A 15,661-nucleotide genomic window follows, 5' to 3' on the forward strand; every position below is an offset into this window, starting at 1 on the left:
CGGCGAGCTGCTCGGCCGAGTAAACCCCTTCCACAGTAACTCCTGAAGTTGCGAGGATAACTCCTGCATCTATGGAGGCGCAAGGCGATAGGGCACCTTGGCGATAGGCGCGGCCCCTGGAACCAAATCGATACTGAACTCCACCTGCCTCACGGGAGGCATGCCCGACAACTCCTCTAGAAATATGTCCGGGAACTTACGCACTATCGGAACCTCATCAACTGACCTCGGTCTCCCTGAATCAACCCTCGTATCCATCACATACGCTACAAAGCCCCTACAACCCTACTGTAGACACTGTCTCGCTTTAGCGGCCGAACAAAATGTTGACCCAGAACGTGTACCCTCGCCGTACACCGTAAGAACTCCCCCACTAGGGTCTCGTATGGTCACCAGTTGTCGCTCGCAGTCGATAACCGCTCCAAATCTGCTCAACCAGTCCATGCCCACGATGACACAGACATCTCCCATCGCAATAAGAACTAAATAAATCGGGAATTCAATACCGAAAATCTTGAGTACACACCCTCGGATCACCTCTATGGCATACACCGCCCTCTTTTCAGCTATGGAAACTCTCAGAGGTCGACTCAACGCCTCACGACTAACACTGATGTGCTGACTAAAAGCCAAAGATACAAAAGACCGACTCGCACCTGAGTCAAATAACACCAAGGCAGGTACAAAACTCAAAATCAAAGTACCTACGCATAACATAATATAAGCACAATATCTCAACATCAAAGTAAATACACGAAAGAATACATACCAGCCATGACATCGGGCGCTGCGCGGACCTCCTCCGCAGTCAACTGAAAGGCTCTCCCTCGTGCCTTCGGTGCCTCGGCCTTCACTGGCTGGCTCTCAGTAGCTGTGATAGCAGCAGGAGCAGATCCCTGAGAGGCTCCCTGTGCTAATCCCCGCAACTGTGGACACTCTGCCTTCCAGTGTCCGGTCTGGTTGCAGTGAAAACATATTGCAAAACCCTTGGGGAAATCCTTGGCTATATGCCTATCCTTGCCACATTTGTAGCAAGACCCTGCTTTGTACACCCCATTGTGGCTCTTGCCGCACTTGCCACAAGTGCAGCCCCTCTGAATCCCTGATCTCGAATCAGCGGGCTTGGCCCGCTTGGCTACTGGCTGAGACTGCACCGGTCGCCGATCCCTCCCCTGAGACTCAGCCTCTTCCCTCACCTGGGTCTCCAGCTCTATCTCCCTCTTCCAAGAATTTGCCTGAGGCTCGACAAATGTCTGGTACGTCGAGTTCGCCACGAACTCTCGTATATCCCTCCTCAAAATGCTCAGATATCGGCTCATACGTGCCTGCTCGGAGGACACGTGCTCCGGGCAGAACATCGCCCGCTCATGGAACATCCTCGTAATCACTGTAACAGACTTAGTGCCTTGCTTGAGGGTCAGAAACTCCTGGGCCAAATGCTCCCTCTCCACCTGGGGAACGTACTCATCTCGGAACACAGCAGTGAACCTCTCCAAGGTCACTACAGCAAGCTCAGCAGACGTATAGTGTGCCATCACAAACTTCCACCAATCCTTTGCTCCCATGCGAAGCTGGTTCAGCGCGAACCGGACTCTCAAATGCTCTAGAGATGAGCAAGTAAAGAAACACCCCTCTATGTCTGAAATCCACCTCATCGTCGCAATCAGGTCCTGGGTCCTGTCAAACTCCAGTGGTTTTGTGTTGCTGAACTCTCGAAACAGCAATGCATCACCACCCTGCGGCCTAGTCGCAACTATAGTTGCTGTGGCCGCAGCAACAACAGCCTCAGAAAGAGCAGCGTATCTCTCATCAAATGTCTCTATCAGTGTTGTCTTGATAGACCCGAACATCTCTGGTATCTCTGCCCTGATGGCCAGAGCCACCTCCTCATGGATGAACCTACGGATCTCCTCGTCACTCGTACCGCTGCTCCCTGATGTGTGGTGTGTCCCAACCATGATCTCCCTCTCTCTCTCTCTCTTTGAAATACAACATAAAAATATCAGGGACACGCTCGAGTATACTCACACTCTAATACTCCACCCTACTTGTTCCTTGGTACTCTAAGGATTCTTACTTGGACCATGCACTGACCCGTTGTCTTCAGTAGTACGAGCCCAACACTACTGTCTGCACCGCATCAGCATTCACCCCAAGTCTTTCTCCCAGAGTCCCAAATCCCAAGTACTCAACCCTCTCTAATCATATGATACTCGCTAGCAGATCTCTCATAACCTCCTTGCTGCTATCTAAACACTCTGAAACATCCCTAGCAGCAAGACTCCTAGACTAAGGCATTACATATCAGGCCACTATAGTCCTAATAAGAATAGCTAGTCTACTCTAGCATGCATAATATAACTCATCATATAACATATCATATCATAGCTCATAACACTTATTGTAATGGTATTTTGGGAAATCACCGTTCAGGCGCTGGCTGTTCGTACACACGACTCTGCTCTGTTTTGTCTCGAAAGCTCTTTTTACTCTTTTGAAAACTATTTTATTATCGAAATTTCCTCAAATCCTCAATTTGAGTTCAGATACGCCCGAAGGTGCACCCGAATCCCTCAAACCAAGGCTCTGATACCAACTTGTAACACCGTAAAAATTAAAACAATTTTTCGCATTTTCAAATACATTTTCCAAACACATTTATTAATAAAATGTCATTGTATCATATCCTTGTTTCACAAAACATCCCCCAAGATCGAAATACATAAAATCCCATGTGTCTGTACGAATCATGTCGGCGCCTTCCCGCGGTCATCACTGGTACCTAAAACACATAACACGTAACATTGTAAGCGTAAAGCTTAGTGAGTTCCCCAAAATACCACTCTAACACATTTTAGCCACTCGAGGCTATAACTCTGTTTGACCCTCTGGTCAATGTGTCTCAGTGGGACTCTCTAGTCCCAACTCTCTGTGGGCCCTCTGGCCCTAACTCTGTAGACCAAAAGGTCCTAACTCTATGGACCCACTGGTCCTAGCTCTTTAAACTCTGAATCATGCGTATCACATATCACAACAATTATCATACATAAATGGCATACAAATACACTGGCACATAGCTCTAAAATATACTGACACATAACCCTGGTACCACTCTTGGTAGAGTATAGTGAGAAGACTCACCTCTGGTATCTCGGTAAATCTCTGACTCGGTAAACGCTGGCCTAGCCTCCGCCTAATCATATGAAATAAATACCCTATTTAATATAGCTCTCAAAGGCTAGACTATGTCCTCTTATGACACTCTTAGAAGGGTAAAAGACCATTTTACTCTCTCATAACTCAAAAGGCCCCACAATAGACCGTACCCTAAAACTCAACCAAAAGTCAACTTTCGGGTTAAGTTACGCGTACCAGATGTGTACGTTGAGCGTACCCGGCTGCATCTCAGAATCGGGGAACGCCACCCAGTACGCGGCGCGTACTGGGATTACGCCCGACGTACTCCCCAGCTTCATCCCCTTAGCTCTTGAGGTCTTAAACAGTTAAGACCCACGTCCAATTTCTAGATCTGACCACATCTAAGTCTCTTAATCCATAAAGTTGATGACTTTAAGCCTTTGCATGGCTGAACAAGCCACCAACTCCCATAATGTTCCATCCTTTAACTCTAGAAGGCTTATTACTCAAGCATGACCTCAAACTGACAACCAAGATGGAAACTTTATGGTTCTAAATCACTAATACCACTGCAAAGGGACAGATCTCGGACCATGGAGCACTTTACACTCATAAAGTCTCCACCTTTGGGGTTTTTAACCCTAGAAATGGCACATGCAACAACAACCAAAAGAAGAGGAAAGTTTTGAACTTTATACCTCTAAGTGTAGCCCCTTTCTCTATATATCTCAAATCCAAAATGGCACCTCAACCTTTAGCTTCCAAGAGCTCCTTTCATTCTTCTTCACTAAGTCACCAAAGTACAATTAGCTCCAGCAACACTCTCACACACTAAGGACGATGGGAGGCTCTCTCTTAGCGTTTCACTGACTTATATGGAGGTTGAGAAATGAGCCTTAGCACCCTTTAAATAGTGCACAAGAAGGATTAGGGTTTTTTCACCTGGGCCGGGTACGCCCGGCGTAACTCTGGGTACGCCCAGCATACCTTGGCGACTCTGCGTCCAAATTAAGTGCATGAGTACGCCCAGCGTACTCACTTGCTAGGTTCCATCCACTCAAGGACTAATCGTGACCAATTGACAAAGAATAAGGGTGAAAGAAATGCACCCGAATCTTGGGGTGTTACAAGATGGGAAATGGAGAATCGTTGACTGTGCACTTGCAAAAGATGAAACAATATGATGATCGTCTTCCCAAGTTAAATGTTAACTTTGGGGAGGATTTGGCCATCGACATTGTTCTTCATTCCTTGCCTTCATGCTACAACCAATTTAGGATGACCTACCACATCAACAAGGAAGAGGTCACCCTAAGCAAACTCCAATGACTCCTAAGGATTGCTGAGAGCAACCTAAAGGACAAGTTTGTTGCACCAACTCCAGCACCAACCGCTGCTCCTGTTTTGGCTACAGGGCAGGGAAGGGGTAAGAAGAGGAAAAGTTTGTTAAAGAGCCACCGTAAGGGAAAGTCCCAAGATGGTTCCTCTTCTAGTGGGACCAAAGTTGATCCTGCTAAGCCCAACCCTAACCCGAAGGAGGCAGAGTGTCATTATTGCCACAAAATAGGGCATTGGAAGAGAAGTTGCCCGGAATATCTACAAGCCATCAAGGATGGAAAGATCAAGCCATCTTTTGCAGGTATATACACAATTAAATCTAGTAATTCATCCCATACTAATTCCTGGTTTCTTGATACAGGATGTGGTTACCACATTTGTTCTGATTTGCAGAGACTAAGAAGAGATAGAGATGTGGAGCAAGGAAGACTAAATCTAATTATGGGAAACAGAAGATCGTCGCCTGTCACCAAGATTGGAGTGTATTCTTTAGTGCTTAGTAATGGATTAGGTCTAGATTTAAACAATTGTTGCTACTCGCCAGATATGGCAAGAAACATCATTTCATTTCATGGTTTGTTTAGACAAGGATTTAGATATTTGTTTAATAATATGAATGGTTCTATTTATGCTTATCTAAATGGTGTTTTATACTTTGAAGCAATGCCTTATAATGGAATTTATGAAACTGTTATGGTTGTAGATAACCTAGGAAATGATGTGTTGTGTATACATTCTTCCACTAGTATGGATAAAGCATCTTTGTGGCATTGTCGTCTTGGACATGTCAACAAGAAGCGCATAGACCAACTACAAAAGGATGGAGTGTTGGAGTCATTCGACCTTAGGGAAAATGACACATGTGAGTCTTGTTTGCTTGGAAAGATGACCAAGTCACCCTTCACTGGCACTTGTGAGAGGGGTGAGGGTTTATTGGAACTCGTACATACCGATGTATGTGGGCCCTTTAGTTCCACCACAAAGGATGGAAACCACTTATACGTGACTTTCACCGATGATTATAGTAGATATGGGTATATTTACTTAATCAAGCACAAGTCTGAAACGTTTGAAAAGTTTAAAGAGTTCAAGAATGAAGTGGAGAATCAATTAGGCAGGAAAATCAAGATGCTTCGATCCGATCGAGGATGAGAGTACCTAAGTCTTGAATTCCACGACTATCTCAAGGAATCTGGATTAGTTTCATAATTGACGCCACCTAGGACACTACAGTTAAATGGTGTGGCAGAAAGGTGCAATCGAACCTTGTTGGACATGGTTCGTTCTATGATGAGTCGTGCTTCACTACCTATCTCATTTTGGGGGTATGCCTTAGACACTGCCGCCCACATCCTTAACCGAGTCCCTACAAAGAAGGTTGCCAAAACACCTCACGAGATGTGGACGGGGAAAGCTCCCTCGTTGGCACATATCAAGGTTTGGGGTTGTGAAGTTTTCATAATACGAGAAACTCATGACAAGCTCGAACCTCGTAGTGAGCGATGTATTTTTATCGGCTACCCGCAGAAATCCTTTGGATATCTCTTCTATAGACCGAGTGACAATGTTGTCTTCATTGCAAGGAGAGGAGTTTTCCGAGAGCGAGAACTCATAAGCCAAGGAGACAGTGGGAGGCAAATCGATCTTGAAGAGATTCAAGAGTCGAGTGATGAAGGAACCACTACCGCTGGCGCTCAACCCGAGGAGGAAACTCCAGTTGAACCAATTGACAAGTCATTACCTCTTAGACGTTCCGAAAGAGTTAGAGTTCAACCCCAGTTGTATGGTTTTCATATTACTACTGAAGGGGAAACGTAGATTAGTGATAGTACACTAATAAATCTAGATGAACCTAATTGCTATAAGGAAGCCATGGCAGGCCCAGAGTCTGCAAAATGGAAAGAGGCGATGCACAGCGAGATTTAGTCCATGTATGACAACCAAGTTTAGAATTTGGTTGACAATGTGCCCGGACGTAAGATGGTTGGGTGCAAATGGAACTTCAAGAAGAAGACGGACATGGATGGGAATGTGCACACGTACAAGGTGCGATTGGTAGGGAAGGGCTTTACTCAAACTCCCGGAGTTGACTATGATGAGACCATCTCACCAGTTGCGAAAATAAAATCTATTAGGGTGATGTTGGCCATTGCTGCATTTCATGATTATGAGATATGGCAAATGGATGTCAAGACCACTTTCCTTAATGGGAAGTTGGCTGAGGATGTTTACATGGCTCAGCCAGAGGGTTTTGTCGATCCGAAGCATCCAAATAGAGTGTGCAAGCTTGAGAAGTCCATTTATGGACTTAAGCAAGCGTCTCGCAGATGGAATCTTTGCTTTGATAAGAAAGTCAAAGAGTTTGGATTTGTACGAAGCGAAGATGAATCATGTGTATATGTCAAAGCCAGTGGGAGCATAGTTAGCTTTCTCGTTTTGTATGTCGATCACATACTACTCATAGGAAACGACGTCCCGAATCTGAAAGAGGTAAAGTCCTGGCTCGGGAAGTGCTTCGCTATGAAGGACCTCGGAGAGGCTTCCTATATTTTGGGAATAAGGATAGTGAGAGAAAGAAGTAAGAGACTAATAGGACTGAGTCAGAATACTTACTTAGATAAGGTACTGAAACGTTTTAGTATGGAGAACTCAAAGAAGGGAGAACTACCGATACAGAGTAATACCAAGTTGAGTAAGACTCAAAGTCCGAGTACCGAAGCTGAGATGGCTAAGATGAGCCGAGTACCTTACGCTTCTGCAGTTGGCTCAATCATGTACGCTATGACTTGTACTCATCCTGATGTGGCCTTTGCTTTGAGCATGGTCAGTAGATATCAAGGTAATCCTGGTAAAGCGCATTGGATTGCGGTCAAGAACATCCTTAAGTAACGTTGGAGGACCAAGGAATGGTTTCTAGTCCTCGGAGGGAGTGATGACTTAAAGGTGCGAGGGTATAGTGACGCCAGTTTCCAGATCGACAGGGACAACTACCGTTCGCAGTCGGGATGGGTATTTACCCTTAATGGAGGAGCGGTAACTTGGAAAAGTTCCAAACAGGAAACTGTAGCTGATTCAACATGCGAATCAGGGTATATTGCAGCGAGCGAAGCGTCAAAGGAGGCAATATGGTTGAAGAACTTCATTGGCGATCTTGGAGTTGTTCCTGCCATAAAGGAGCCCATGGAAATTTTCTGTGATAATGAAGGAGCGGTTGCCTTGAAGAAGGCACCGAGGGATCATGGGAGATCTCAACATATCGACAGAAAATATCACTTTATTAGGCATCGGGTAGAAGAAGGATACCTCGTGGTTAAGAGGATATCATCAGAAGATAACCCAGCAGATCCGCTTACGAAGGGACTGAGCAGGGTTAAGCACTCGGAGCATGTTAGGAGTATTGGGCTGAAGGATGATATTAGTTTAGATTAGATAGTTTTAGAAAGATGAAATAGATAAATGTAATTAACATTTGATGATTAAATAAAAGAGTATTGTTTATAAGTAAAGTTACTGTCTTATGTTAATTGTTTAGCTATTGTTTCACTTTGCATGTTTTGACTTCCAGAATAATTGAGTTTATTAAGAATAATCGAATTATTCAAACTGTCCACAATCGTTCATATGTTGGAGGTAGGTATGAATGAAGATTGTCATGAATTGGTGTGTAGATTGTCTAAATGGTATTAGACATAGCAAAAGGTTTGCTGCAACGTTCATGAGTGCTTATGAACAAGTTTTGAGCATTGGAATAAACTCGTGCTTGCTGGAATCACTTTGGAGTGATCGCAAGACGATAATATCATATGGTCTTAAAACCTAGATATATGGTTTATTATTTACTAATTGGTTGTACATTGATAATGCGAAACCGCATCAATAAATTGATGTCATAAAACACATTGTTATCTGTTACTTTTATCCTAAAAGGGTGAAAGCGATATCACGGCCGCTCGATGATTTGATTTGACTTATGTGCCTGACCCGCTCAGGACTGAATTGTTGTGTTCAATTAAGTTCTATGTCAAATAAATCTAAGATTGAGAAAATAGTTCCTGGACAATAAGTATGACAATGTTTCATGATATTGTCTGCACTATATCAAAACAGAGGACTGTATGATCCCTTATCTAAAGGACAGGTTACTGATAAGATCAGAGTTGACAGCGTCTTTGAGAGCTACGATTGCTAATCGGATTGTGCTTGCATTTATAGTTACTAGACTATCCATGTGGGAGACTGTTGGATTAGTGTCTAAGACTGTAACTATATTTGGTAAGTACTTGACCCGATTATGCATGGTCCTTTTGGGTTGCCTTCACCATAGCAACTTGATAGGATGATTTAGAGAGAAGAGATATTATTATTAATGTATTATAAGAATAATATGTTAAAAGAATAATAATATTTTTTGATTAATATAAGTCATAAATTAATTAGGAATTAATTTGGTGACTTAAAGAGATTAATTGAATAAAGGGGTATAAACTGTCAAATGTGTGATAGTTGTATTTTGAGCTAATAATCCTTATGAATATGGGTTGGATGATTTTAGGGATGTGGATCACCTAGAAATCGTCCAAGGCCTTATCTAGAAGAGGATTTGGATTGCTTTGAGGCTCAGTTATCCAATTTGGGTTTTAAGGTGAAACCCTACGAGCTCACAGTATAAATACACCCATAGGGTTGAGGAAATCGGCCAACCTTGCTATTGGAGTAACCCTAGAGCCGATTTCCCTCTTCCTCATCTCTCTCCAATCATCTTCTTGCTAGTTGGTGTTTCTAAGCTATTAGAGGAGTGACATTTGTGACTCTAAGCTCCAAGAAGAAGAAGGTTTTCAAGCAAGTAACTCAAGGTATTGTACTAGGTCTATTTTCATATGTTTTGAATGTTAGTTTACATTAGATCTAGCCATGAAAGTCTTGGATTTTTTGCTTGTTCAATTAGTGAAACCTAGATCCAAGCTATAGGGTTGTATGTGCACATAGGAAAAGTTCTTAGGTCTAAAACCCATCAATATGCTAGTAGATTCCGACAACTAATAGGATGTGTGCTCTTCACTGTAATTCATGTTCCCGTTGGATGTGGGCTTGCACTGAGGTAACCCAATCTATTATCTACCCGAATCTATAAATATATATATATATATATATATATATATATATATATATATATATATATATATATATATATATATATATATATATATGCTTAGTATACATTAAGTCATCATAAGGGTACCAGGTATGGATCAGGTCATAGGACACAAAGTCAATGCACAGTTATTCTAGTACAAAACTTACATATCAAAGTCAGTATTTTTGGTAGACAAAACTAGAGATTTCCCAGAAAAGGGCTTAATCCATTTTATTAAGCTAGTACAGTTTAGAGACTTTAGGTGAATTAACTCTATAACACCTAAGTTTATACACCATGATTATATATAAAACTAATATCCAATAGATAGCTAAATGTGCGTTTTCCCCCGACGTCCTGTTCCCGTTGGATGTGGGCTTAGGGCATATTCCCCCAATTAACTATCTACCCGATATCAGATTGTATATATATCAGTATAAACAAAGCTATTATAAAAGTAATCACCGTAGTCATTATTTTACTATAAGAAATATAGGTTTTCTTAAAAGAACTCTCCATTAGATATTAAGGAACCATTACGAATAACTCCATGAGTAACAAGCGAATACACCAAGATTATATATGACAACGATCTAACAACCAATGGAATGTGTGCTATCCACCTTACTTGCTGTTCCCCATTGGGTTGTGAGTATAGAGCAGATGCGCACAATCGATTGTTTATTTACTCTAAGTATATATAACTTGTACCCACTTAGTATGCATAGAAAGGCTTGTAGTGTCATTTTACTTAACTTCCATTAAAGTAGGAAATATAGGATTTTCTAGAGGAACAGGCGAACATTTCAAAACAGAACTTACAACTTACATCACTTGTGCATATACATTTTCAACCACAATTTGCAGCTTACTCACATCACTAAAATCTTATGAACTCACCAGCTTAATTGCTGATCAACTCTTTCAAATAACTTGTATTCTCAGGAGACTATTAGACAGGTACTCGTGTTGGGAATTCAAAAGATGGAGCATTATAGCTTCAAGTCTTGTTTTGTTATTTGTTTATGACTTCTATGTTTTGTGAACACACACATTGTAAACACTTTCTTTCTAAATGAAATGGTTGTTCATTACTTGCTTACCATATACATATCTCGTGATACTTGACATGACATCCTCCACCCCCGAACGTTCCGTCGTTCCGGTTTTGGGGTGTGACAGTCAAACCCTATTTTAGGGTTTAGCACCTTATTTAAACACCTTAACCCCCATAGGTTGGCCTCATTTGCAGCTTCCATCGTCCCAAACCCTAGCCACAAAACCCTAATACACTTTTGAGATTTTGAGCCATTTTTGGTGCATTCTTGAGGTTTTGAAGAAGAAGAGACTTGAAGAAGGAGCAAGGAAGTGTTGGAGAAGAGTAAATCTAGAATTCTAGCTTCTTTTCTAGTTCATCAGAGGTATAAAGCTCCTATCTTGTCTATAGTATGCTTAGATCTCTTCATCTTCACTTTTATTGAGTTTTTGGTCCAAGTAGCATGGTCCTTGGGAAAGGGACGTCCCAAGTGAGTATATCATCAGATCTGGAATGATGGAGGGCTTTAATGGCATAAAGGTTCAAACTTTATGGCCTTTAAAGCCCCATGCAAGCTTTAAGGTGTCATTTTGGCCTTTTAAGCTCCAAAAGGCCATGCATGGAGGGAAAGTCAGGGCTTTACGTGTTCATATGATGTCTAGGGTCTAGACCTCATTTTTTTTGCTTTAGTTTGAAGTATTATGGCTTTTGGATCAAGATCTAGGTCTTAAAGAATTCGGGTTTGAGCTAAACCTGTTAAGTAGGGCTATTAACGGGTAAAGTTGGAAACTTTACCCCTAAAAGGGAATTTTCAGTATGTAGATGAAGTATGGGGCTAAGATCTGAAGGATAAGAGCTTAATCTATTAAGATGGCTCAACAAATTGGAGAACTCGTCGAGTCCATAGAGGAACTCGAATGTAATGCTTGGTTCCTGGTACACACTTAATCATAATTTATTCAATTTGTATAGCAACTCGACGAGTTGGTAGCCCCAAACTCGTCGAGTAGGAAGAAGATTTTACATTGGATTTTAAGTCACCCACTCGACGAGTTGAGAGCCTTGACTCAACGAGCAGGGCTGCCAGGATGAAACCCTAATTTCGGGGTTTTGCACCCTATTTAAGCATCCTAATCCCCACATGTTGGCGTCATTTCCAGCCTCTAAGTCGCAAACCCTAGTTTCAGAAATGGTAAAATGACATAAATGTCCTACAAAGTTTCTAGGGTTGGTCCATTTAGTCCCTAAAGTATTTACATTACTTTATAAGGGTACAAGGTATGAAGCAACCTGTCTTTTTAGTCACCCTAACTTATTTTAGTCGGTTTCACTGTCAAATCTATTTTTACCACAACAGTCATTGGAAAGTCAAACATACTTTTTGACAATTTATTTATTACTGTATCCAAACACAAACCCAACATCCTCTCCTGACTCGAATTGGAACCCCGATTTTCAATTGATTCCTAGGAAAACCCATCCTTGAGGCTTTTTGTAGGAATCTGCCCATTTTGGGGGATTTCGAAAACGAATCGTTTCTGCCATTATCAAAGAAAGCTTCAAGAACACGAGCAATCAACCAATTAGTGTTGTATGCATACGAAGAATACGCATTCAAACCCATTCTGTCGAGTTTTTCCATTTGGAAACAAGGTTCCTTTTAATTTTGGAGTCTTTTATATACGTTTGTAATGTAATAACGCCTTGGATAGCGACAATCGATTTCTGCGGGAGTGGTGAGCTTATGTCAATGGCGGTGGAAACCCAATCGGTTTCAATCCAAACATACCCACTATCCAACATCTCTAAATTTTAAGCGATATCAAGGATACCTAATCCCAAATCAGCATAAGTGTGAACCACAACAACCCTTGATTTGATCAACGCGATTTAATGCAAAACGTCTTGTATTTTTCATGGGTCGTTTCGGGTTTAATGGGGGATTTATGGTATATTTTACACCGCTTACCTGGTAATTAATCAGCTAATGAAGCTATTCCATTTCTCCCACGATCATCGTCGATATAAATAACGACCATTTGATGCCATTCGTAGTAGTCGATTAGGTCTGCAATGGCAGCCATTTGGGAAAGATCGTTGTGAGTTGTTCGGATAAAGAATCAATGAGAATCAATTAAAAATGGGGGTTGAAAGGGAAGAGGATTTATTATGCTAATGGAATTGGGGTCATAAGAAATGCTTATCTGGCAATGGGTAACCGGTTTACCCCTTCAATTCTTCCAAAAGGATCTAATAGACCCAACAAAAATGAGTTTATGTCCTCATAAGTCAACGAGAATACTTTAGGTACTAAATGGACCAACCCTAGAAACTTCGTAGGGCATTTATGTTATTTTACCTTTCAGAAAACCTAACGCATTTGTGAGCTTATGAGCCATTTTTGAGTGAACGTTGTGTATTTTGAAGCTTTTGAAGAAAAGGAGAAGCTTGAGGATTCAAGGAGAAGATAGTAGATCCATATACTTCCTTTCATCCTCATCATTTTTTGGTAATCAACTCACTAACTTGCTTAGTAGTTTGTTAGATCTCCTTATTTTCCTTTATTTGATCCTTGGGGTATGGACATCCCAATTGAGTATACCTTCAGAGATGGGATTTAGAGGGCTTTCATGGCATAAACGTGAAAACTTTATGCCATTGGATCCCCCATGCAAGCTCTAAGATGTCATCTTGGCCTTTTAAGCCCCAAAAGGCCATGCATGGAGGAAAAGGCAGAAGCTTTACGTGTTCAAATGATGTCTAAGGCCAAGATCTCTGTGTATATGCTTTAGTTTTAAGTATGGATGTCTTGTGGACCAAGATCTATGTTCTAGAGAGTTAGGGTTTGCGCCAAACCCGTCAAAAGAGGGTATTAACAGGTAAAGTTGGAAACTTTACCCTTAAAAGGACGTTTTCAGTGTGTATGAGAAACAAGAAGCTTAGATCTGAAGTGTAGGGGCTTAATCCGTTAAGATGGCCTAAACGGACAGAGGAACTCGTCGAGTTCATAGAGAAACTCGAAGAATTGAGACGAGTTGTCTCGATTCTGAATATGGTAGAACTTGACGAGTCTGAGGATGACTCGATGATTTGCCTCGCTTAATCGCGACTATGAGTAGCCATGGAACTCGGCGAGTCAGGAGGATGACTCGACACACTGGATCGCGATTTTAGGGTTTGATTTATGGAACTCGGCGAGTTGAGTCAATCCAAAACATTGACTTTGACTAGAATGTTTACTTTGATCAGGGGTAAAATGGTCATTTTACCCTAGGAAGGATTATTGGATTTTGACAAAGAGTTTATGTGTTAATGATAGCCGAGGAGTCGTTGGAGCAACCATCAGAGATTTCTCGCCATGAGATTTCACACGCAGCTTTACGAGGTGAGTTTCCTTCAGTAGGAACAGATCAAAGGAATATCATCCTGTGTAGATTATGTATGATCATTAGTAGCTAAGTTTGGGCATGGCCCATATCTTAGAACTTGTTTATGATTAGTAGCTAACTATGGACAGGGCCCCTATCTTAGACTTGTTTATGATGAGTAGCTAAGTGTGGGCAGGGCTCGTATCTTATACTCGTTTATGATTAGTAGATAAGTGTGGGCAGGGCCCATATCTTAGTATTATTTGAGTATGATTATGAATTGGTAGAATATGGTATACTTCTTGTCTATGTGATACTCGTATGTATGTTTAGTTAGTCGGGTGTAGGCGGGGACCCATATCCTCCAGATAAAGGAGTGTGGGCGAGGCCCGTACCTCCTATCATGCTGAGTGTGGGCCCATAGCTCATGGATAGCTGCGTGTGGGCGAGGCCCATATCTCATAATTAGCCGATTGTGGGCGGGCGCCCGTATCTCCTTGAGTGTAGGTGAGGCCCGTATCTCCTAGTTGCATGTTATGTGTCACGTGTATGGTACGTGGTAGTTTGGAGAGACTCACTAAGCTTCGTGCTTACAATTTTTAGTTTTGATTTCAGGTACTTCTGGTAGCAAAGGGAGAGCTCGGGATGACTGCATTACACACACCACAACGTTTAGCCTGGGATGATTTACTCTAATATTTGGACATGTGATTTGATTTGGTATATTGACATGATGTTTTGTGTTATTATCACTTATGTTTTATGAGTTTTTTTGGTTTATTATGGTTTATTTAATAATTTAAAACGGAACTTTTTGGACTGTATTTTTCGTGTGTTTCAAGTTGGTATTAGAGTCTTGGTTTGAGGGATTCGGTCACACTCTTGGGTGTGTTTGAACTCAAACTGAGGACTTGGTTTGAAATTTTTCAAAAGAAAATCATTTTTATAGAAACAAATTCGAAAAGAGAAAATGAATTTTGAAAAGAGAAAAAGGGTGTGGTGCATGCAATCAGCCAAGCTCAAGTAAGTACTACCAAATTACCCATACAAGTTTATGTTATGATATGTTTATGAGAACTGCATTCTAGATTAGGACTAAGGAACTAGGAAGGATGCCTTATGTGCCTGTTATATGTGTATCAATTTTATGAATTGCATGTTTCATACCACTATAAATTAGTCAGTGATATGATGGTCTGATTGGGACATGCTTGATTATGTTTACTCAATGCTCGAATGCTTCTTTTTGTGCTTTTAGGAGTTCTAGTTATCTTTAACTAACTAGTAAACGAATATGTTAACTTACATATTACGAGGACTAAATAATTTTAGAATGCTAGGATTAGCTCTATTTCGCAGCTCTTGTTTGAGTCCAACCATTGTAGGGTAGAACCTCTCATTCAAAGAATTATCTAGTCTTAGTGATATGTAATGGTATTCACGAGCTAGTTATGGGGAGATATCAAGGACTTCTTATGCAGCTGATGGCGGAGAGTGGGTTGGTGGTTACCCTAGGGCAAGCCTAGGATGAGATTAGCGCGTGAAGCAGTAGCAGTAGAAGGGACTTTGTCGAGTCAAGCCAATTCTTGAGGAAAGTACGGATAGATATGGAAGGTAGTATGGGGTCGTACTACTGAAAGCAGAGGA

Source organism: Lactuca sativa, chromosome 5 (genome assembly GCF_002870075.4).
Source record: "Lactuca sativa cultivar Salinas chromosome 5, Lsat_Salinas_v11, whole genome shotgun sequence".
Taxonomy (NCBI): Eukaryota; Viridiplantae; Streptophyta; class Magnoliopsida; order Asterales; family Asteraceae; genus Lactuca; species Lactuca sativa.